Source organism: Cotesia glomerata, linkage group LG10, assembly GCF_020080835.1.
Source record: "Cotesia glomerata isolate CgM1 linkage group LG10, MPM_Cglom_v2.3, whole genome shotgun sequence".
Taxonomy (NCBI): Eukaryota; Metazoa; Arthropoda; class Insecta; order Hymenoptera; family Braconidae; genus Cotesia; species Cotesia glomerata.
Window position 1 is genome coordinate 6,727,505 of NC_058167.1, and position 22,496 is coordinate 6,750,000.

Here is a 22,496-nt window from a genome sequence, read left to right on the forward strand (position 1 = left end):
GGAATCACGGCGAGGTCAATTACTATCTTACGCAGATGTTGTCGGGACACGGGTGTTTTCGAGAGTATCTACACCGCTTTAAGCACGATGACTCTTCGGAGTGCCCGTCCTGCCCAGGAGTTGCTGAAGATGCGGAGCACGTCTTCTTTGTATGTCCTCGTTTCGATCCATAGCGTGAAGAGTTGAAGAGGATCCTGAACCAGAGAATGCAACCAGATTCACTAGTGGAAGCAATGTTGTCATCAGAAGCTGCCTGAAACGCTACCAACACGCTTGCAACAGAAGTCCTCCAAGACTTGCGTTCCACCGAAAGAAGAAGAGCAAATATTAGAAGATAGAAGGAAGGTAGTTAACACCTTAGCCACCAGAAGGAAGAGCAGTAGCTAGTTCCTCCCCTCACGAAGTAATGCCTGACGGCGGTTCCCATGAGGGATTAGAGGAAAAAAGGAAAAGGGGTTTAGGGTTTAGTGGGTAGGGGCGTTAGTGTCGAGTTTTAGTATGACGCTGCGTCGAGTCGCCACATATCCAGGCCAAACAACTATGCCTAGAATCCGTAAAAAGGATTCCCCCCCCCCTAAGGGAAAAAAAAGAAAAAAAAAACACACACACACACGCACGCACGAATATAGGCATATTCACATCATCGCGAAAACATTCAGGGAACCTTCCTAGAACCTCAAAACGTCAAGATCTGATGAGAACTCAATTTTCGAAAAACAGGGTCAAACCAATAACTTCCCGATTTTTGAAAATTTTCAAATTTCTTAGCAGGAAGTTAAAAAAACTGATCTATCATTTTATTATTACAACTTGTTTCCGTTGTTTGTTTCGCAAAGAATGTTTCATAATTGTTGTTTTATGTTATTTTTAATGGGCGACTACTTAATTAAATTCAAAAAATTTGACCAAAATTCGACAAAAAAAAATAGTTAATAATATCATAAGAAATCAAAATACTGTTATTCCTAGAGTAAAGGTAATTAAAATGTTTTAGATCCTTTAGTGACATTTTTGTAAAAACTCTTGTAATCTATGGAGATACTACTTGATCAAAATCACGAAAAAGATTATTTTTTAGGTAATTTCAACGTATAAAAATATTTGCTATCTTTCTTATCTCTTTAGGTATCCCGTTGGACTGCAATCCATTATTATGAGAATAAAGAACATTAACAAATAATACTCACCACTTACCTTTTTATTCTCGCCACTTTTGCAACTGATAAAAGATAAAAATTTCTAAGGACAATGTTTTTATAAAATATAGCACTAAAATCTTGATAGTTGCAAGAGTAAGGCATGGGGTATAGTAAAAGAGGGTTACAAATATTAATTTCAACCCTTTTTCAATAATAGTAATTAGGGTTCTTGACCACGAAAAACTTGTTTCTTCATTGGAGTGCTTTTTTAAGTTTTTAACATCTGTAAAACGTATCATATATAAGAGGGTTACTTCCTTTATGATTGTATGTGATATATGGCTTACCATAACTATACCTAATAATAATATTGAAAGTCTATCGGAGAAATCGCAAAATGATCGCGTGTGCTTTTATTCTTTTCTTTGTATTGTTTTTTGGTGCAGAAACACTTGAACTTTAGAAGGGAATGTTTACTTTATTGCTTCTATTTATATAATTTGTTTATGTTCTAAGTATATTCTTTAAGCCTATAGCCCATCCACGAACTAATTTTTTTATTGATTTCTTTGTAATAAAAAAAAACAAAAACGCTTTAAGTGTTATCGATGTAAAATAATTTTTTTTTAATGATAGTCTTGAAAAAATAATTTAATGTTACGTTATTTTTACGTTACTATCAGTTATCAGATTAAACAGCAAATATCAATGTCAATCTTTGATACATAAAATTTATTATGTCGTATGCATTTTTAACCGTTCTAAGCTGCTACTAATCCAATTTAATTTAATAGTATTTATTGTGAATATATGATAAAATAAACTCCGTTACAGATAAGTGAATAAACATCTGCACTAAATAAAGTTAAGATATAAATCTATGTAAATTAAATAGTAAATTCCTATTTTATAACTATACTTTTTCTTAGTATTTTCATAATTTAGTTAGAGTTCAATGACTCTAATTATGTATATTAAATTATTTAATTTAATAAAGCAGGAAATGAGTTGAAGTGGGTGCAGTACATACACGTGCAGCATGTGATCATATGTAGTGATTAAAATTCGTTTATTCAAGTGAGGGGGGTCAAAAGGTAATCAGGTTGTACCACATGGTCTAAATAAGCAGCCAGTATCAAAGTGGATCTATAATTATTAAACGAGTTAAATCAATAGAAATCTAAGGGTTGTACCCATTTAAAAAAAAATTGATTCAAATTTAAGGACATGAAAATAATTAATTTTAATACAGTAATTAGTACTATAAATTGCAAAAGAATTAACGAATTAAAAAAAAAATAATGAGTTATTAAATTACAAAAGTTTTTAGTTACGAAATTACAAATTGAAGAAAAAAAGAATTGACACTAAGATTTTTAAATTTTATCATACTTTATTACTTTGAATAGTAATTTAGTTTTTATCAAAATATTTCGAAAAAAAAAACTTTATCTTCATGTTTACCATAAAATGCTGCATGAAATTCTTTGAATTTTTGAATTTGACGTTTTTTTTATTTTTCTTAATGTTATGTTTTTATGTACTATAGTTTAAAATTAGAATTAACCAATCTATCGACAAATAAATTTTAAGGAGCGACTTGGTGAATTCATTTATTTTATTTACTAATACATTTTGGCCAGGTGGCCTAAAAACAAGACTTGGTTACAACACTTTATATATCGTTCATTATAATACGATAATCTTTCTTTCTTATTCAATTTAAATGAATACAGTCATTTTTCGATTACAATTATTTTTTTAACTCATTAAACATTACAACTGTCATTTTAATAATAATACTTTTACTTATCCTTATGCATAAAGATGCTGTATTTTAATACTCAAATACTGAAAAAAAAAAAAAAAAATTGAACACCCATTATTATATAACTTAGTATAGGCTATTTTCTGCTACAAATCTAATCAACAAAGCAGAAAAATGTATCAAGTAGATTATTTAATGTATTTTAATCATTAAAATAATTCCCATGATTTAAGTATACTTTCTGGAATTTCTAGGTAGATACTGCAGTCTTGTAGATAGGTATTATTTTGAAATTAACCAAATGCTGTTCGGATCATTAAAGCCCAACTGTTCGTATGTTTATTTGCAAACTTTTTTACTAGTTGGCCAACAAGAAATTACGATTCCAGATAGTATTACCCGATAAAATTCAATATTAAAAAATGACAATAGTTATGTCTATTTATAATGAGGCTGTGAATTGGACAAGTACGAGAACAAGTATTGTAGTAACAAGACTACAAGGTTGTAAAAATGTCAATGGGTGACTGACATGAGAACTTGCTACAAGCTGATACGTTGAAATAGAAACGAGATTGAAAAAATAAGTTAAAAAAAGGAGAAGTTGTCGACGTGATTAAAAAGTATACCTATTTATTATTAATACTGTATTAAAAAGACATTTTCATCCCCACTTATTTGATGCGTAAAACGTAACGTCAAACTAAGTATCACTAATTTTGTAATAAACATTTATGAATATGGTGGCAAGTATTTACAAAATTGAACTTACAGCAAGTTATTAAGATTAATCTGATGCTTTTATTATATTTTTTTCCGTTCTTATGACTAATAACTTATAACCATCCATTCGATGTTCCTTTTTGCAAATATGTATATATAAACCCCACATATATATATATATATATATATATATATATATATATATATATATATATATATATATATATATATATATATATATGTATTCATGACAGGACGATGGTATTGAAAAATATAAAGCCTTATGCTAATTTCAAGGACTTAAAAACGATTTTTGTGTTAAGTTGTCTTCTTGAATTGGGTAGAATGCAATTTAATATTGACTCAGGACTCTAGACGGGCCTCTAAGTGGACAATGGATGAATGTCATTGTCAAAATTTTTATACTTCAACCAACGGTTGAACCTAATTCTTATGTACTGAAAGTTTATGTTTATTTTAATATATTTAAATTTTTTAGACTAATCTAAATAACAAATCAAGAAAAACGAGTGTTTTTGATGATGATTATACGCTTTTATGATTTTTAAATTGTTGTTTAAAAAATTAGTTGAAGAAACTTGTAAGCTAAAAATTTCATGTGATTTTGGCCTAAATATAAATCAGTCAAAAATTTCAATTCAAACGTGATACTTTTAATAGTTCTGTCAAAAGCGGACATAAATTTTAAAAAATATTATTTTGTTTCGGTGCATAATATTTTTTCTTATTATTTAAAAATAATTATTTGAAATTTTTCAAATAATCTTAGAAAAACATAAATGAATTATTAGCAGTCATCGAAACGATCACAGTTTAATAACTTGTTTCTTAAACAATAACAAAATTGTTAATTTTCATAAAAATTAATTAATTCGGATCAAGATTGCTTATAAAGAATTTACAAAAAATGAATAGACATTTGCTGGTGATTTGACTATATCTGGTTATATATTGATTGTTTTAGATTTGAGGTATACACGGAGAAAAAAACTTTGCTATAGGAACTCTATAGTAGTTAGTTAATTGTAAAAAGTTCCAGTAGGTTAACGTATTCTTATAGTAACAATACCGTTTAGCTCCTGCAACTCTACATCGTTGAGTTCTGAGAGCTAAACGTTATTTACCTCTCACAACTCTACAGGATCGTTCTGAGACTATAACAAATTTTTGGAAGTCTGCTTGATAATTTTTTTTTTACGATTTAGCATTGATAATTTAATAAATACATGCGGCAGAATGAATTTATATTGCCAACAATAATTGTATATGGCAAATAAGAATAGTATTATAATAGAAATAAAATAATAATAGAACTTATATTACAAATAAAAATTATTTGTAAAATAAAAATATGGTCGTCACAAAATTATCTTATTTTCTTAATTATATCAATAAATATTGGACATAAAATCACTATACCGTATATGCACGAGAAAAGATAAATAAACGAAAACAAATTTTATTTTGTGTTAAATGGGGTCTTTTTAATGTATTTCGATAACTTATCACTTATCACAATATATTCAACTAATAAATTAAATTAACAGTCACTGCAAATGAACCTTGAAAAACCATAAATACAAAACTGTTCTAACGAAATTCAATTTGACAAAAAAAAACCTATTTCTTTAAATAAATAAATTGGGAACTTAATTGTCCTCATATATTTTTAATAATATAGATTAGTAACAAAATAATTATGTTTGGCATTTTAGAAGGTTATAAAATCTGTCAGCGCACTCCACTACTGCGCAACGTAGAGCGCTCCCAACTATACCGTTTGGCTCTGAGAACAATCCCGTAGAGCTCTGAGAGCTCAACAACATTGAGTTATCAGAACTAAATAACATTATGTTACTGTAACTCTACAACGAATAGTAAACTGTGTATAGTTGTGGTAACTCTACAGTTACGTTACCAGAACGAAATTTTTTTTCCGTGTGCAATTCAAATGTGTCAATTTTTCCAATTTTACAAATTTTGTCATTTTTTTTTATTTTTTGTATGTATTAAGTTATTAATAACAGAAAAAATTTTTCTCTTCTTTAGAACAATATATTTTTTATTATTTATTTTAAAGTGTGATTATTTACAAAAAATAATTTACATTATTGTTAATATAGAATTTTTGCTTTAAAACTTCGTTCGTTTTAGATTCATATTTTGTGCTTAGTTTCAAAGATGCTTTTGCATTTCTGTATTCTATACAGTTTTCAATATTCCAAAAGAAATTATTATATAAGAATGAAATGACTTACTATATAAATTATTAATCTAAACGTCTTGGAAATTAAAAGAAAGCAGAAATGTATAGAGTCGTTTCCGGACAGAAGGGCCGTAAGGGGCAACTATCCTTACACCCTATACCCTATACCCTACTTATATTAATTATGACGTTACGGAAAACATTGTTTAATCAATCATTGGGTCTATGTATACACGGAAAAAAAAATTTCGTTCTGGTAACGTAACTGTAGAGTTACCACAACTATACACAGTTTACTATTCGTTGTAGAGTTACAGTAACATAATGTTATTTAGTTCTGATAACTCAATGTTGTTGAGCTCTCAGAGCTCTACGGGATTGTTCTCAGAGCCAAACGGTATAGTTGGGAGCGCTCTACGTTGCGCAGTAGTGGAGTGCGCTGACAGATTTTATAACCTTCTAAAATGCCAAACATAATTATTTTGTTACTAATCTATATTATTAAAAATATATGAGGACAATTAAGTTCCCAATTTATTTATTTAAAGAAATAGGTTTTTTTTTGTCAAATTGAATTTCGTTAGAACAGTTTTGTATTTATGGTTTTTCAAGGTTCATTTGCAGTGACTGTTAATTTAATTTATTAGTTGAATATATTGTGATAAGTGATAAGTTATCGAAATACATTAAAAAGACCCCATTTAACACAAAATAAAATTTGTTTTCGTTTATTTATCTTTTCTCGTGCATATACGGTATAGTGATTTTATGTCCAATATTTATTGATATAATTAAGAAAATAAGATAATTTTGTGACGACCATATTTTTATTTTACAAATAATCTTTATTTGTAATATAAGTTCTATTATTATTTTATTTCTATTATAATACTATTCTTATTTGCCATATACAATTATTGTTGGCAATATAAATTCATTCTGCCGCATGTATTTATTAAATTATCAATGCTAAATCGTAAAAAAAAAATTATCAAGCAGACTTCCAAAAATTTGTTATAGTCTCAGAACGATCCTGTAGAGTTGTGAGAGGTAAATAACGTTTAGCTCTCAGAACTCAACGATGTAGAGTTGCAGGAGCTAAACGGTATTGTTACTATAAGAATACGTTAACCTACTGGAACTTTTTACAATTAACTAACTACTATAGAGTTCCTATAGCAAAGTTTTTTTCTCCGTGCAGTATAATAATGTATAAATAAAAGTAAAGTTGTTAAACTGGCATTGACCATCAGTATCTCGGTCATTATTCAAGTAACAAAATTTATCTGTGTTGTTAAATTTGCTGCTTTTTTGTTGCAAATTAATTGTTCTAATTAGAATTTTGTTGCTTGGTTAGATTCCAAGCGATCATTAATAATGTCGGTCAATGCTGGATTGTGTCAATACTAACTTTATAGACGTGAAAAACAAGATGATTTCAGATGAGGGTGAGGGTGAGGGTTGACTGCCAGAGCGAAACGAAAGCTGGCATCATCTGTAGTCGTAAATCGTCTTTTATCCCGTGTCACATACTATATTTTTGCTATCACTAATATATTAAAATTTCAATATTTAATGTAAGCATAACCAAAATTCACAACAATAAATTAAGGGCGCATTAATAGAGGGTAAGGCTTAAAAGTAACTTTTATTTGGTGAAAAGTAGGAAAATTATTTATGCTGTTTGTAACCGTCAAACATAATTTTTTTTTTTTTTTTTGATCAACTGATAACTGAGCGTTAATATTAAATTTTTACAATTATACTACAGAAAATGCGGGGCCGCATGTTACAACTATTTTTACCTTTTATAAAACGCACTTATGACATATAGCGCACACCCGCTTCTATTATGCGCGTATCAGCCGTGCCTCATGCTCTGACTTGTCCACTCAGTTGTCACTAATGACTTTTTTTTTTTTAGTTTTCTAACATTATGATTAACCATCATAAATCAACAACAAAAAAGTTAATATAAATAATAATCATTACTATAAAATTATCATCAATCATAATGTCGAAAATTTTAACTGGGTTTAAAATAAAATTCAAAATTTTTCATGGTTTTGAGTTCTAGCAAAAAAAGATCTGTACAACAGGAAAATATAAATATATGTATATTGGAATCAGATCATAACCGATGAATGAACATAATGCGGGGTCTTTGTATATTATATGTATCGTTAACCAATACAGAAAACTCCACGGTAAAAATGTGAATAATAAATTATTTAATCCACTGTGCACTCTTTTTAGTAGTAAACATCAGCTTCTTTCTCTGTCTATCTTGATAGAGGTTCAATCTAAAGCCTACTTACACAAATATGTTCATACATGAAGGAATATGGGGGGTGCCTGTGGCACCAAGAAGTAAACGCAGCTGTCCCGCATATTATCCGTCCATGAAACGGTCCACCAGAAGAAAGAAAAGAAAATGATTTTTTTTTCTCTTTTTACTTTCGCTTATACACATTTATATTTCCGTTTTGTATTAGCCACAATGTTAAATAAATAAAATTTTCATGAAAATAAGCAAAACATTTATTATTTATTTTATCAGGTTTGATGTGGTTTTATAAAGAAATGTGTATTTATAAGATTGTGGTTATAAGGAAGTGAAAAAAATCGATAAGAAAAGAGGGCTTAACATTCGAATAAAAGAATTTAGTGTTAGTTTAATCCTCTATATACAAACAAAATTTTCTTAAAGCTTTCGGAAAATTTTATTGACCAAGAATCAAGATTTAAGTAGTAATTCACACGTTAGCGTGAAAAAGCATTCAGCACTTATTTGAATTATTTGCACAATGTAAAAAAATTGAATTGATTAAAAAAAAAATCTTGAATTAAGAAATTAACTTAAAAAATTTTCTCTTTTTTAAAACCAATAGAAAAGTTCTCGAACAAAGAAATTTATAAAAATGGTTTTTGATTTAAGATTGTTTTTCCTTAAATTGAGTTAGTTTTTTTTACTAGTGTGTAAATCTACGTTTTGTTTGAATTTAGTTTTTTGCTGTAGTAATAAATTACACTAATTTGTTACTAGTTACAATGTGTTAATATTCATTTTAGACTATACTTTGTAGATTTTTTGAAAATATTTTATCATTGTTACGATAAGAAAATCATTTTTACGAAGACCGATCGTCTTCAAAAATTTATTCTTTTCTTGGTTTCTAAAATTCTGAATTAAAATCTTTGTATCTTCGATCGATAATTATCGTAAGTTAATCAAAAGTACATTATCTCCTGTCAATATTTCCAATCAAAAATAATTTCTTCGGCTAAAAATAGATTTTCTTTCTTTTAAAAACTATATAATATACTGTTGTTTTCAATTTTAATTTCTTTGTTCGAAATATTATTAGATTTGATCAAAAAGAAAATTTCATTTTTGCTTCAAATATTTAAAACTTTTTTCGATCACGCACAAAGTAGTAAAAATCCCACAATTTTTTAGTTCTAGTGGCGTAACAAATTGAATGAATAAGTAGAACGAGGAAAAACATTTCATATACTCTGAAAAAAAGAAAAATATCTCCCAGAAAAAGATTTATTAGCTCAAGAGTTTTTGTTAAAATTAACTATTGAAATTCATTAACTTCTCGACACAAGAAGATCAAAATCTATTTTCATTATGATAGGCGGACATGTATGTATATGAATCGATTTATTCAAATTATTTAAAAGCTATTCTGAACAATTCATACAAAATACATTCGTGATAATTATCAAGGATACTTATTTTTTTTTATCAAAAAAGTTTTCTTAATAAAAGTATTTTTTCTCTCAGCGTACTCTTTTTTTCCATATCTTTCTTGAAGGGTCTGTTCCGTCACCGTCACCCATTCTCTCTTCTGTCTCCTGAATTAATATTAAATCAAAGTAGATGAGGTAGCAATTAAAAAAAAAAGATATTAAGTAATTATTATCTTAGTTAAAGCATACAGGATAAATTATATAATAGAGGAAATTAATCAAGTAACCTTCAAAACTTATTCATGTGGTCAAGTTTTGAAGCAACACTCAGAAATAGGAATAAGTTGAATGCATATTGGTTTTATGATACTCTAGATGCAGAGTGCCATTGACATAAATGTCCTCTAGATCATCCATCATGGCTCTATTGAAATAAACCACAAGAAAAGAAAAATAGGCGGAGAGATGGTTATAGAATGAGATGCCGTGACGCCTTGTTGTATGTAAAGGTGTAGGAGAACTGATGCAAAAAAAAAGAGTATATGCTTAGAAATGATGTATATATAAATTTTAGAAAGTAAAGAAGACAATATCGATTTGGAGCAGAAAAACCAGCTGTCAGCCAAAAGTACGTATTGAAAGTTTCAAATGGCAGACTCTCAACGAGACTTGACTGTATCCAAACACATTATTTAAATTATCACTCGGAGTGTATAAAATTTTAAAGAAAATATAACAGAGTATTTCCTTTCTCAAGATGTTTCTCGCCTAAATTAATTGGGTCCTTTTTTTGGTTACACGTCACGGAATCCGAGGTCATTACATCCGCGACGCTATATCCGCGTCACAATGTCCGCGAAAAATTTAGGGAACTAGGTAAAATAAGGATAAAAGGGAAAGGGGGGACCTTTTTTGGTAACTGAAAAAATAATAATTCAGACAGCCCGGATCGGGACTCGAACCCGGATCGTTCGGTTACGCGCCAAAGGCTCTACCAGTTAAGCTATCCAAGACACTGTCCGTAACTACCATTCAGTCACCTATTAAGACCTGACTGAGAAAACGCCACCGTCCATCTTACGGTAAATAACAAATAAATTGTAGTTAAATTTGTCATATAGACAAGTCAATGACGTAGTCATGGATACAACGTCGCGGATATAATATCGCTGGATTTCGTGACGTATAACCCTTTTTTTCACTCTTCTTACTTTTATTCAGACAGGCACGCGACGAGCTGCAGTGAGGACGAGGGAGAAGGCCTATCTATCTGGAGGGGGAAGACGACGCGTGCGGGGGTGATTTCTTTAAAGAAAAAAAAATCTGTCGGTAAGATCCAAAAAATTGAGGGTTAAATCGTATAATAGTTTATAGGATTAATGTGCTATTCAGAGGCTTGTTAACGGCCATAAGATTGGTACTGTACCGTGTAAAAGAGATGACTTTTATCGTACCTTGGTAGCTTTTATATAGAGGAACCTTTTATACATCCGGCGAATGCTTGCTATGTTTTTTTTATTCTTTTGATTCTTAATAATATGTATTCCTTAGGTCATAATAGTGTGGCCTCGTCTTCTTTCTAGAGTGTGTCTCTCTTTTACCTCAGTCTAAATGCATTTGCATGTATACGCGCTCTCATGCGCGAATTTATGGGTTAATAATAGAAACCTGAGGTAGTTTTTACTTCTCAAGTTGAATTGACAATGTAAGGAGCATGCTTTTCACGTGGAAGTGACTTTTAAGAATTGTTGAGACATTAGCACAACCGATTAAGCTCGTTCAATGTTATAGTTTTCGATGTTTAAAGATTTGAAAAGGTCTGTGGTCATTTCATTTATAATTTATAATACTATTCTTCGAACTCAAAGTTGATTTAGTAAATAAACTCATAAAAAAAGGCATTATTCAAATTAACGCACTAATTCGATAAGTTTTTTTTTTTAGATTGTGACGTGAAAAAATTATCCATAAAACTTCGACGCGAGAGGAGATAAATAAAATTGATTTTCCGATAGATTGTGTTTTAAAAAATTGCTCCAGGTGGTTGATTTAAGTAAAAAATTATTGTTATTTTTTGTCCCTTTCTAAAATAGATGTGGCACGTGCGAGGGAGTTGGAGCTTATTTTTATACTTACTTCTTTAACATTGTTTACCTAAACCTATTCAATGCGTACCTTTGACGGTAGTTCGTTCGAGTTTTTTAGGAAACCAATTTTCTTCGGTGATGGCAAGTTTAAGATTAGATAGGTAATCCTATTTAAAACAGGATCTATGTCTCGTTTTCTTCACATAAATCTTTACTTGGAAATACACTTGATGGTCTTCATTTTTTTTTTTAAAGTTTCTAACGCACCTTTTCTTGGTAAAGAAAATTAATAGATAAGTATTCTCCCGACTAGAAATTTCGTGAGGCATTGCCGAACAATCAATTCGGGGCAAGTTTGGCTTTCCGAACTTTGGCAAGCCTAATTCACGCCTTATTAATTCCACTATAGACAAGCCAAAGTTTGGCATTGCAATAGTTTTTCCAAGCTACGCCCAAATTCGGCAAACCGAACTTCGGCAAATCTTCGGTAACTGTGATTTCATGCAAGTCAAGCATACCAACAGTATGTCAAACTTCGAACTGCCGTAAGTTTTCCAAGCTATGCCCAAGTTTGGCAAAGCAAACTTCGGCAAATCTTCGGTAACCGTGAGTTCATGCAAGTCAGGTACACCAATAGTTTGTCAAACTTCGCTCTGCCGTAGGTTTTTCAAGCTTCGCCCAAGTTTGGCAAACCAAACTTCGGGAAATCTTCGGTAACCGTGAGTTCATGCAAGTCTGGCACGCCAATAGTTTATCAAACTTCGTTCTGCCGTAGGTTTTCCAAGCTACGCCCAAATTCGACAAACCAAACTTCGGCAAATCTTCGGTAACTGTGATTTCATGCAAGTCAGGCATACCAATAGTATGTCAAACTTCGAACTGCCGTAGGTTTTCCAAGCTATGCCTAAGTTTGGCAAACCAAACTTCGGTAAATCTTCGCTAACCGTGACTTCATGCAAGTCAGGCATACTTATAGTATGTCAAACTCCCGGCTAGAAATTGTAGTGAGGAATGCCGAAGAATTAGTGAGAGACTAGTTTGGCTTCCCTAACTTAGGCCTGCCTAGGTTGCAACTCATAAAAACCAAGGTAGGCAGAACGAAAATTGGCATACCGAAAATATTCCAAATTTGGTTGTGATCCTGAAACTGTGTGACATTGCCCAAGTTCGGCACATCATGGAAATGCCGAACTGATTTGTAATAACGGTAACCATAAATAATTGCTTAAGTTCGGCTTGCCAAACTTGGACGTAACTAGGAAAGCCTCATGGATTCCTTAAGCCTGATATATCATGGAAATGCCGAACTGGTTTCCAGTAATGATAACCTGAGTTTTGCCAGTTTGGAGCGAACTTGGCTTTCAGAACTTAGGCTAGCCCAATTCGAATCTTATTTGTTTTAAATTAGGCAAGCCGAACATTGGTTGTGCTTATAAGTATCCTGAGGCAAGAGGTCGCTCATCATCGGCGTAGCGTCGCGGTATGGTATAGGGCTCTCATGCGTCAGGTACGGTGTTCGAGTCTCGCGTTCGACATGTACGATTTTTAATAATTAATAATTACTATTAAGGCGAGTGTGAAGTAAAGTTAAGTGTTATGTGTGACTAATGTATCTAACTCCTACATCACTTCCTTCCCCCTTGACTTATCAAATCTACCAATCAAAAAAAACTTCTTATTCACCACATTAAAAAACGCTCCAAAAAATTAAAAAAAAAAAGATGACCGAAAAACTAAAATTAAATAATAAAAAATAATATTAAATAAAAACAAAAAAATATTCTTTTTTTATTCACGAAATATTTGAAAAATTTAGTCCTAAATTCCATATTTATACTTAAAATAGTAAAAGTAGATAAACAAAAAAGTATTTGTTGTTATTAATTTTCGCTTGATAATAAAAAAGCTAAAAACCAAGAAAGAATTAAATTTGGATTCTTCCTTGCGAATTTGGTTTCCGAACTGCTGCCTACTTAGGTAGCCAAATTCAGGCTGAATGAGGTTTAGATAGTCACCAGCAAGTGTGGTTTCAAAACTGCAGCCTAATCAGGAAGCCAAGTTAGGCTGAGCCTCGCAACTGCGTTACATCTCAAACTTGAATCTGGTTTGGATGCCTCACTTACCGCAAGTTTGGAATTCAGCATGCCTTACTTGCACCAAATCACTGCCTCACTGAAATTTCTAGTCGGGCTCCTCTTTCAATCTAGCTTTAATTTTTTTATTTCAAAAGATATATGGCAAAATCACATACATGGTAAATTGCCATACTGATGATATGTAATCATTTTCATAAAAGTAAATAATATTCACATAAAAATTTAATAAGAATTTTTTTTTACTAATTTTACAATTAGTACAAAAATCATTTACAGCGTATAGTAGGCGACATATTTATAAAAAATCGATTTTTTAGGACCTTTGATCTTAAATATTTCAATACGCGGACTTGAAATTTTGTAAGACTTTTGAGAAAGCTTTTAGAATACCAAAACAAAGATCGCAATAAGAACTTATTATCTTTTAGTCCAACACTGAAAAAAAAAAAAATTAACTTGAATCAAAAGAAAAATTCTTGAATCAATTAAAACCAAGAAAAATTTCTTAGTTATATAATTATTCTTCTCAAATAAAGAAGATAAAGTTCTTCAAAATTTTTTTCTTGATTCAAGTTAGTTTTTTTTTCTGTCGAGGTGAAATCCTAATGTAACTCCCCTAAATTCCTTCAAAACAAAACAAAATTAGGAAAACGGTTGACCCTAAAGGCCATCCCTGCAACTTCCTGCTACCTCCATACCTAAGCGCTCAACAATTCACTCATTTTTGAAGCTCTTCGAGCTCAAAAATGTAATTTTTGTGTAATTTTGAGCTCTCCGAGCTCAAAAAAAATAGCTGTTCTGTGCTATTGAGCTCTTGGAGCTAATTCCGTACTTGAGCGCTCAAAATTGCACTAATTACGTTTTTGAGCTCTTCGAGCTCAAAAGACTGATGGAAGTTTCATAGAACACTATTTTTTGAATTTTCAAACCGCAATAACTTTTGAATGAATAAACCGATTTTCTCGCGGTTTACGGCATTCAACGCAGTTTTTTAAGTTCTTTGAAGAATCTTTAAGCGTAAACTGGTCAGATTAAAAATTTTATAGAAATTATGAAAAAAACATTTTTTTCAATTTTTTTCGACAACGATATCTCACGAACGAATCAACTGATTTTAACCGGGCTGGTGGCAGTTGACGTAGTTTTTTGAGGTTAAGAGCTATTTAGTTTTTGGAATCGATCGGTTCAGCCGTTTAAAAGATATTTAAAAAAACGAATTTTTGGAAATTTTATTTTTAAGATTTCTCAAAATTCATCGACTCAAATTCTGTAAACTAGTATCAGAATTCTAAGGGCAAAGGAACTCTTTGGAACGCCACTTATTTCGATCGAATCGGATGATCCGTTCAAAAGTTATGAGAGATTTACATACATTTACATACAATTACATACATAGATACATACATGCACACACACACACACACACACACACACACACACACACACACACACACACACACACACACACACACACACACACACACACACACTCGGGGCAGAAGAGATACTGCTACCGGGCGCGTCTCCCCGAGCGGATGGGAGAACGCTCGCTGTCCTTGGATGACACTTAATCTCTTAGTTGATGAGGTACAGCGGGTAGGAGCCAAGCAAAATAACCAAACAAAATACGCTCCCGTGGATAAAACTCCCCTTTAATGGGTTGGTCGCACTAACTGACCTAACAAGACGATCGTTCCCTGCTGTGACCCACTGGGAGTGACCGGAACCTCGTGTCGTAGTTTCCGACGATGCAGGCCACGGCTGATGTGAGCTTGCTCTGCCGAGGTGTAAGTCGCAGCAGTGGATCAGGAGCCAGCCACTTCGGGCCTTGATCAGGAAGTACGCAGTGAGTGTTAGAGATCGGAATCTTCACCGCTCCGAGCGAGTCTAGTCCGTCCGTGTATTCCGGGACTGGCTAAGTGTCGGCTAGGCCTCAGGGAACTGGGGTAGGAGTACTATCTCCGAGGGTACACCCGTTCCTAGTTATGGCAACCCGCTCCACTCCGTACGATGCGCTGGTAAATCAAAAAAGTATGAGTACGTTACAGGAAACAAACATGAATAGAAACGGGCTTCATGCTCAACAAGCAGCGATTGAAGCAAGCGCTGACATGAAGAGAACGCAAGCGTTGGAGCGCCTTGAGAAGCTGACCATTGAGCTGCAAGAGTTTGTCCAAACTAAGGTCAATATCCACAAGGAGATAAAGACCAAGACAACCGGTGTAGTCAATGCTCTTGGAAGATTCAAGAAACTGGACGAAGAATGGCGCTCATCATTACACCGCACCCCTTGTGCTACATCGGAGAGAAACAGTCAAGTGGTTGTTGAAGAAGCGATGGACACTGGAGCCGAAGGTGACGGAGAATCAGTCGCTGAAGAAGAAAGTGAAACTATCACAACGGCAGAGACTGAATCCTTTGACCAAGACGGCCGCATCCTGAGGAAGTTGAAAAGAAAAATTCGTTCTCCCGAAGGCGGAGCTTTTCATACTCCCAAGAAGCTGAAAGACGTTGGACCTGGTCATCCCATCAAGAAGCAGGAAGTGGTTAAGGATCTTCCACAAAACTCTTGTGAACAGAACAAGAAGCCAGGCTGGGAAAAGGTGCAGTCCAGAAAGGACAAGAAGAAGGAGCGCAAGAAACTGCCCCCAGAAAAACCTCTGGTGCCTCCACCGAAGCCGAACCAGAAGCCAAGAAGAACAGCAACGAGACCGGAGGCACTTATTATCCGTCCAGCGAACAAAGATAAGTATTCTGAAATACTTACACGGATCAAGGCGGACGTTCGCCCAGATCAGGTCCGCAACACAGTCGAGAAGATACGCAGGACCGCGACAGGGAACATTCTCATCACGCTGTCGAAAGGCAGTAGTGATAGAGGTAAAGACCTGCAGAAGACTATCGCGGGAATACTTAAGGAGGACGCAAATGTCATTAGTACAGGACCTGAAGAAGACCTGGAAATTCGCGATATTGACGATACTACAACTAAAGATGACATTCTAACAGCTTTACAAGAGGCAGCTGGAAACGATTGTGGTATAACAGTAGAGGCCATTAAAATTCGTAAGGTCTTACGTAGCAGAACACAAATTGCGTCGGTGACTCTGGCAGCAACGGTAGCGCAGAAAGTGGTAGGAGAACACGGTAAGATTAGGATCGGCTGGACCAATTGTCGTATTAGAACAGTACTAAGACCAGTCCGATGTTATAAATGCTGGCATTTTGGACACCGTGCGGTTCAGTGCACAAGTAAAGTCGACCGCTCCAAACTTTGCATTAAATGTGGAGAAGAGGGACACAAAATCGCCGAATGTAATAAGCCTGCTAAATGCGCACTGTGTGCGGATCAATCCGGTACAGAGAATAATGCCCATCATGCCGGCACAAGCAGATGCCCAGTATACCAAGAGGCACTCAAGAAGATAACTGATAAACGAAAATGAGAATACTGCAGCTAAACATCAATCACTGTGAAGCGGCACATGATTTGCTCATGCAGACAGTACGTGAACAGAAGCTTGACCTTGTGCTTATATCGGAACCGTATAAACACCTCGGCGGCCAACCATGGGAAACTGACTGCACCAAAAAAGCTGTCATATGGTCCTGTCGCAAGCTCCCCTTCCAGAGTGTCGTTAACAATGGCAGCGCCGGCTTTGTAGCAGCATCGGTAGATGGCATCCGCTTTTACAGCTGCTACACACCACCTAGCCTCACTATTGTTGAATTCATGGACTTTCTGGATCGACTGACGGAGGACGCGAAGCAGTACTACCCAGTGGCAATAGCTGGAGACTTCAACGCCTGGGCAGTGGAATGGGGCAGCAAACACACCAACGCTCGAGGTAAAGAACTACTGGAAGCTTTTTCTACGTTAGATGTAGTATTGTTAAACAGCGGCGATGCGCCGACGTACACTAAAGGAGACGCAAGTTCTATTGTGGATCTTACTTTTGTCAGCAGCAGCCTCATCAGAGGAAACTACGACTGGAAGGTGATGGAGATCTACACGGCCAGCGATCACAATGCGATTCTCTGGGAAGTATCAAAGGACCGGAATCCTAGAAGACCGGCTAAGAAACTTGACATCGTTGGGTGGAAGGTGAAATCCTTTGACCCAGGTGCTCTAGTAGCTGCCCTAAATAGTGAACCGCTTACTACTGGATCTGCAGAAGAAATGACCAAGGACTTGATGAAAAGAGTGACCCAGGCTTGCGACACCTGCATGCCCCGTAAACGGGGCATGAACCAAAGACCTTCGGTGCACTGGTGGAACGAACACATCAGCTTCCTACGGAAAGAGTATCTCAAGAAAAGAAGAATATCTCAGCGTGGTTATCGGCGGCCTGACTCAGCGGAACTAGTCGCAGAATACAAGAAAGCTCGTCGACATTTAAACAAAGCCATCAAGGATAGCAAGAAGAACTGCTGGAAAGAGCTAATCAACGAGGTGGACAAAGACTTGTGGGGTAGACCTTACAAGGCAGTCATGGCACACCTGAAATATCAGCCAATGCCGTCTCCTACGTGTCCTCAACTCTTACAGAAGATCGTGACTGCGCTGTTTCCGCGACAGCGCGTTTTCAACTATCTGTTGACACAGGACGAACTGAATGATATTCCACCTGTCACGAAAGAAGAACTGATGGAAGCTTGTAACCGCGTCGGGAATAATAAAGCACCGGGATTGGACGGAATCCCTAATATTGCCTTGAAAACATCTATTAAAGCAGCGCCAGCGTTATTCCTCGACGTCTACAACATCTGCTTGAAGGAAGGGATTCTTCCTCGGAAGTGGAAACAACAACGGCTGGTACTACTTCCTAAAGGGAAAAAGCCACCGGAAGAACCGTCATCTTATCGTCCACTCTGCATGCTGGATACAGCCGGTAAGATACTAGAACGTATAATCCACCAAAAGATAGAAGCAGTTGTCGATCCACTCTTGGCAGACAATCAGTACGGATTTCGGAAAGGACGATCAACCCTGGACGCGATCAACCTGGTTGTCGGTATAGCCAAAGACGCAATCTCCGGTACCAGATGGAAGGGGGGAACGAAGAAATATTGCCTGGTGGCAACTTTAGACATAAAAAATGCCTTTAACTCCGCCAACTGGGATTGCATCATGCAAGCCCTTCAAGAGATGAACGTATCAGGATACCTACGAAGGATAGTCGCTAGCTACTTCACAGATAGAGTCCTGAGATATGACACGAAGAATGGTCCAAAGGAGTATGATGTTACTGGAGGTGTACCGCAGGGTTCTGTTCTCGGTCCACTTCTCTGGAATGTCATGTACAACGGATTGCTGAGACTGAAACTACCAAGAAACGTCAAACTGGTAGCGTACGCGGACGACGTAGCCGTAGTAATAGTCGCCAAGCATCTTGATGAGATAAAACATATGTTCGCTATCACCTTTGAGCGAATTAACCAGTGGATGGACACAGTAAATTTACAACTGGCTAAACAGAAGACCGAGGCTGTACTTATCACTAGCAGAAAAGTGGTGGAAACGATCAATCTAAACGTCGGAGACCAAGAAATCACATCCCAACCATTCATTCGATATCTGGGAGTGATGCTCGATGCCCGACTTAACTTTAAACAACAAGTTGAACACGTGACCACCAAAGCATCAGCAGTAGTAGCCAACCTAGTACGATTGATGCCCAACATCGGTGGCCCAGAAGCAGACAAGGAGGTCATTGCTATCATCAGTAGTTACATCGGTCCTCACATATGGTATATCCATTTGGGCCGACGCACTTGAGATCCAAGAATCATGGAGGAAAGCATGTCCAGTTTACCGACTGAGCGCGCTAAGAGTAGCCAGCGCCTTTCGAACAATATCAGAGGAAGCAGTGTGTGTCATTTCCGGAACTTTGCCGCTCAGAGTCCTAGCTGAGGAAAGACGTAACCTTTACCAACGAAAGAGGACAACCGCACAAAGTGCCGAGGAACTCAGAGCTAAAGAACGGCAGAACAGCATCGCGCGATGGCAATCGCAGTGGGACGCCGCGACAACAGGGAGATGGACACACCGTCTCATACCAAGGATTGACGTTTGGCTTAACCGGAATCACGGCGAGGCCAACTACTATCTGACCCAGATGTTGTCAGGACACGGCTGTTTCCGGGAGTACCTTTATCGCTTTAAGCACGATGATTGCCCAGAGTGTCCGTCTTGCCCAAGAGTTGCTGAAAATGCGGAGCACGTTTTCTTTGAGTGCCCTCGTTTTAACCCACAGCGTGATGAGTTAGAGAAGATCCTGAACAAGAAAATCACACCAGAGTCAATAGTAGAAGAAATGCTGTCATCCGAAGCTGCCTGGAACGCCACAAGCACGTTTACCACCGAAGTGCTTACAGAGCTGCGTTCCATTGAAAGAAAAAGGGCAAATGACAGAAACTAGAAGGAAGGAAAAATAACACCTTAGCCACCAGAAGGAATAGCAGCAGCTAGATCCTCCCCTCACGAAGTAATGCCTGACGGCGGTTTCCATGAGGGATTAGAGGAAAGAAGAAAAGGGGTTTAGGGTTAGTGGGTAGGGGCGTTAGCGTCGAGTTTTAGTATGACGCTGCGTCGAGTCGCCACATATCCAGGCCGAACAGCTATGCCTGGAATCCGTAAGAAGGATTCCCCCCCCCTAAGATAAAAAAAAAAAAAAAACACACACACACACACACACACACACACACACACACATACAGACACGGTGACATCACCGCGGAAATAGTCAGGAAAGCTTCCTAGGACCTCAAAACGTCGAGATCTGATGAAAACTCGATTTTCGAAAAACGGGGTGAAAACAATAACTTCCCGATTTTTGAAAATTTTCAATTTTCTTAGCGGGAGGTTAAAAATTTCAACTTTACTAGAAAATGTTTTGATATTAGGATACCGATTTTTTAAAGTTTAATTTTTCAATAAGTGAAGCTACTAAAATTAGAAAATTTTTGACAGTTATTAAAATTTTTGCTAATAAATAAATATGTATGCAAAAATTTTTTTAAATTAACACTTGAAAAAATTTGAAAAAAATGTTAGTGTTATTACTTAAAATATATTCTTTATAATAATTCGTTATAGTCGCTAATGACCAAAATGTTAAGGCGACTTTAAATAAACAAATATAAAAAAAAAAAAATTCGTTAAAAAAAATCTCAAATGACTGCTAATTTTTGTATCATAATTAATTTAAAAAATGATTTTTTTATAAAAATATCTCATTCCGTAATTTCTGTGAAAAATAAAAATTATTACAAAAAGTGAACCAAAAGAAAACTCCATGTGGTTAATGAATCAATAAAGCCCGCATGATTATGTCTCCCGCCAAATTTAATTTACCGGGGACTTTAAAATGAAAAACCTATTATTATAGTTGCGGCTGTTGTTACACAACATTTTTTAGAGTGAAAAAATAGTGCGAGTCACCCACGAATAGTAAGTAAAGTCATTATCAAAACGAAGATCGCGTTGGCTATATAGCCGTAGGGGGTGACTTTCAAGTGGCCAAAGTGGTCTGATTGTACGGTCATCAGGTCCTAGAACCAAGCGTTGTAGTGGGGGCTGAACGGGTGCTGGTGGGGTACAACTTGACTGGTAGTAAAGTTCCTGTATACTAATACGTTATATACGTGTATGGTATGGTATAGACTTGGTATAATCCCCCTACCCTTGGATAATACATAAGGCCCTAATAACTAAACTACTGTTGTGCCAGTGGTTTAACATCCGTTCTCGCGTAGGCACGTACCGCTTTTTACGCACGCGGTTGCCTCACCACAATCATTCTAGTCTACAGAGTATAATAATTTTTTTAATGTAATATCAATTACTAATTGTCTATTTTAGCGTGTATTCAGTTGTAACTTTTTATTTAAGTGAATGATTTTATGTGATTAAAAGAATATTACATAGTTATATCTTTAAACAGTTGGTGATTGTTTACTGGATGTACTATTGAAAGTACTGTGTGTTTTTAAATAGCCATTAGTGAGTATATTTATGTCTTTAAAAACTGTGATATTTTATAAAAATTTTTAATTTATAATTCAGCAAACTAACAAAAAATATTGAAACTCTGATCAATTTAACTAATGAAATCATTTTGTTTAAAAGAATTTTTTTTTACTTCAAAATTGTGATGCTTTATAAGGAAGACTCATTCTTATACTTTATTATTGTAATCAGAATTTTTTTTTAATCAAATCTAGTACAGTTTTGAAAATATTGTTCTAATTTATGCTTTATTCAAAAATACAAAAATTAAATTGATGAATTGATCGACTGTCACTCTTTTTAATTCTAGGTTTGTTAAGCCTGGTAAATACACTCTTGAAATACATTTAAAAAAATTTATAGAATTAGAAAAATTTTTAATTATTGGATTAATATACATTTATCCCGCTTATACTAAATCAGTTAATTGATTTGAAAGACAAACGTTCAATAAGGGTATTCAGAAACAAGATATTAAAAATTTTGTTTAGAATAATTTTTTTTAATTGTTTGATCAAAAGAATTTAAATCTATTGATTTTTTCGAATAAAAAATAAGTTGAAATTTTTGTTGATACATACATGTTTATTGTCTTTAAAAGGATATCAAAATCAATTCTTAATCTCAAAGTATGGACGTCTGCTATGAAACCGATTTCTTGAAATCATAAAGGGAAGCCCAAAATTAAACTATAAAATTGACATGTTTCAAATAATGGTTATTGAATAAAACATATATTATTAAAA

The 22,496-nt window shown here is 34.7% G+C and overlaps 1 protein-coding gene across 4 annotated transcripts in view; it reads left to right on the forward strand.

Moving 5' to 3' along the window:
• The window catches only part of LOC123272572, a 101,994-nt gene that overhangs the window by 24,612 nt on the left and 54,886 nt on the right, over positions 1-22,496 (forward strand). The window contains exon 1 of one of the 4 annotated variants that reach the window (XM_044739455.1): positions 21,511-21,744. The exons of the other annotated variants lie outside the window; for them this stretch is intronic. The gene's annotated coding sequence lies outside the window, so the exon portion shown is untranslated. Of the gene's footprint in view, positions 1-21,510; positions 21,745-22,496 lie in introns of those variants that run through there. 4 annotated transcript variants of the gene reach the window in all.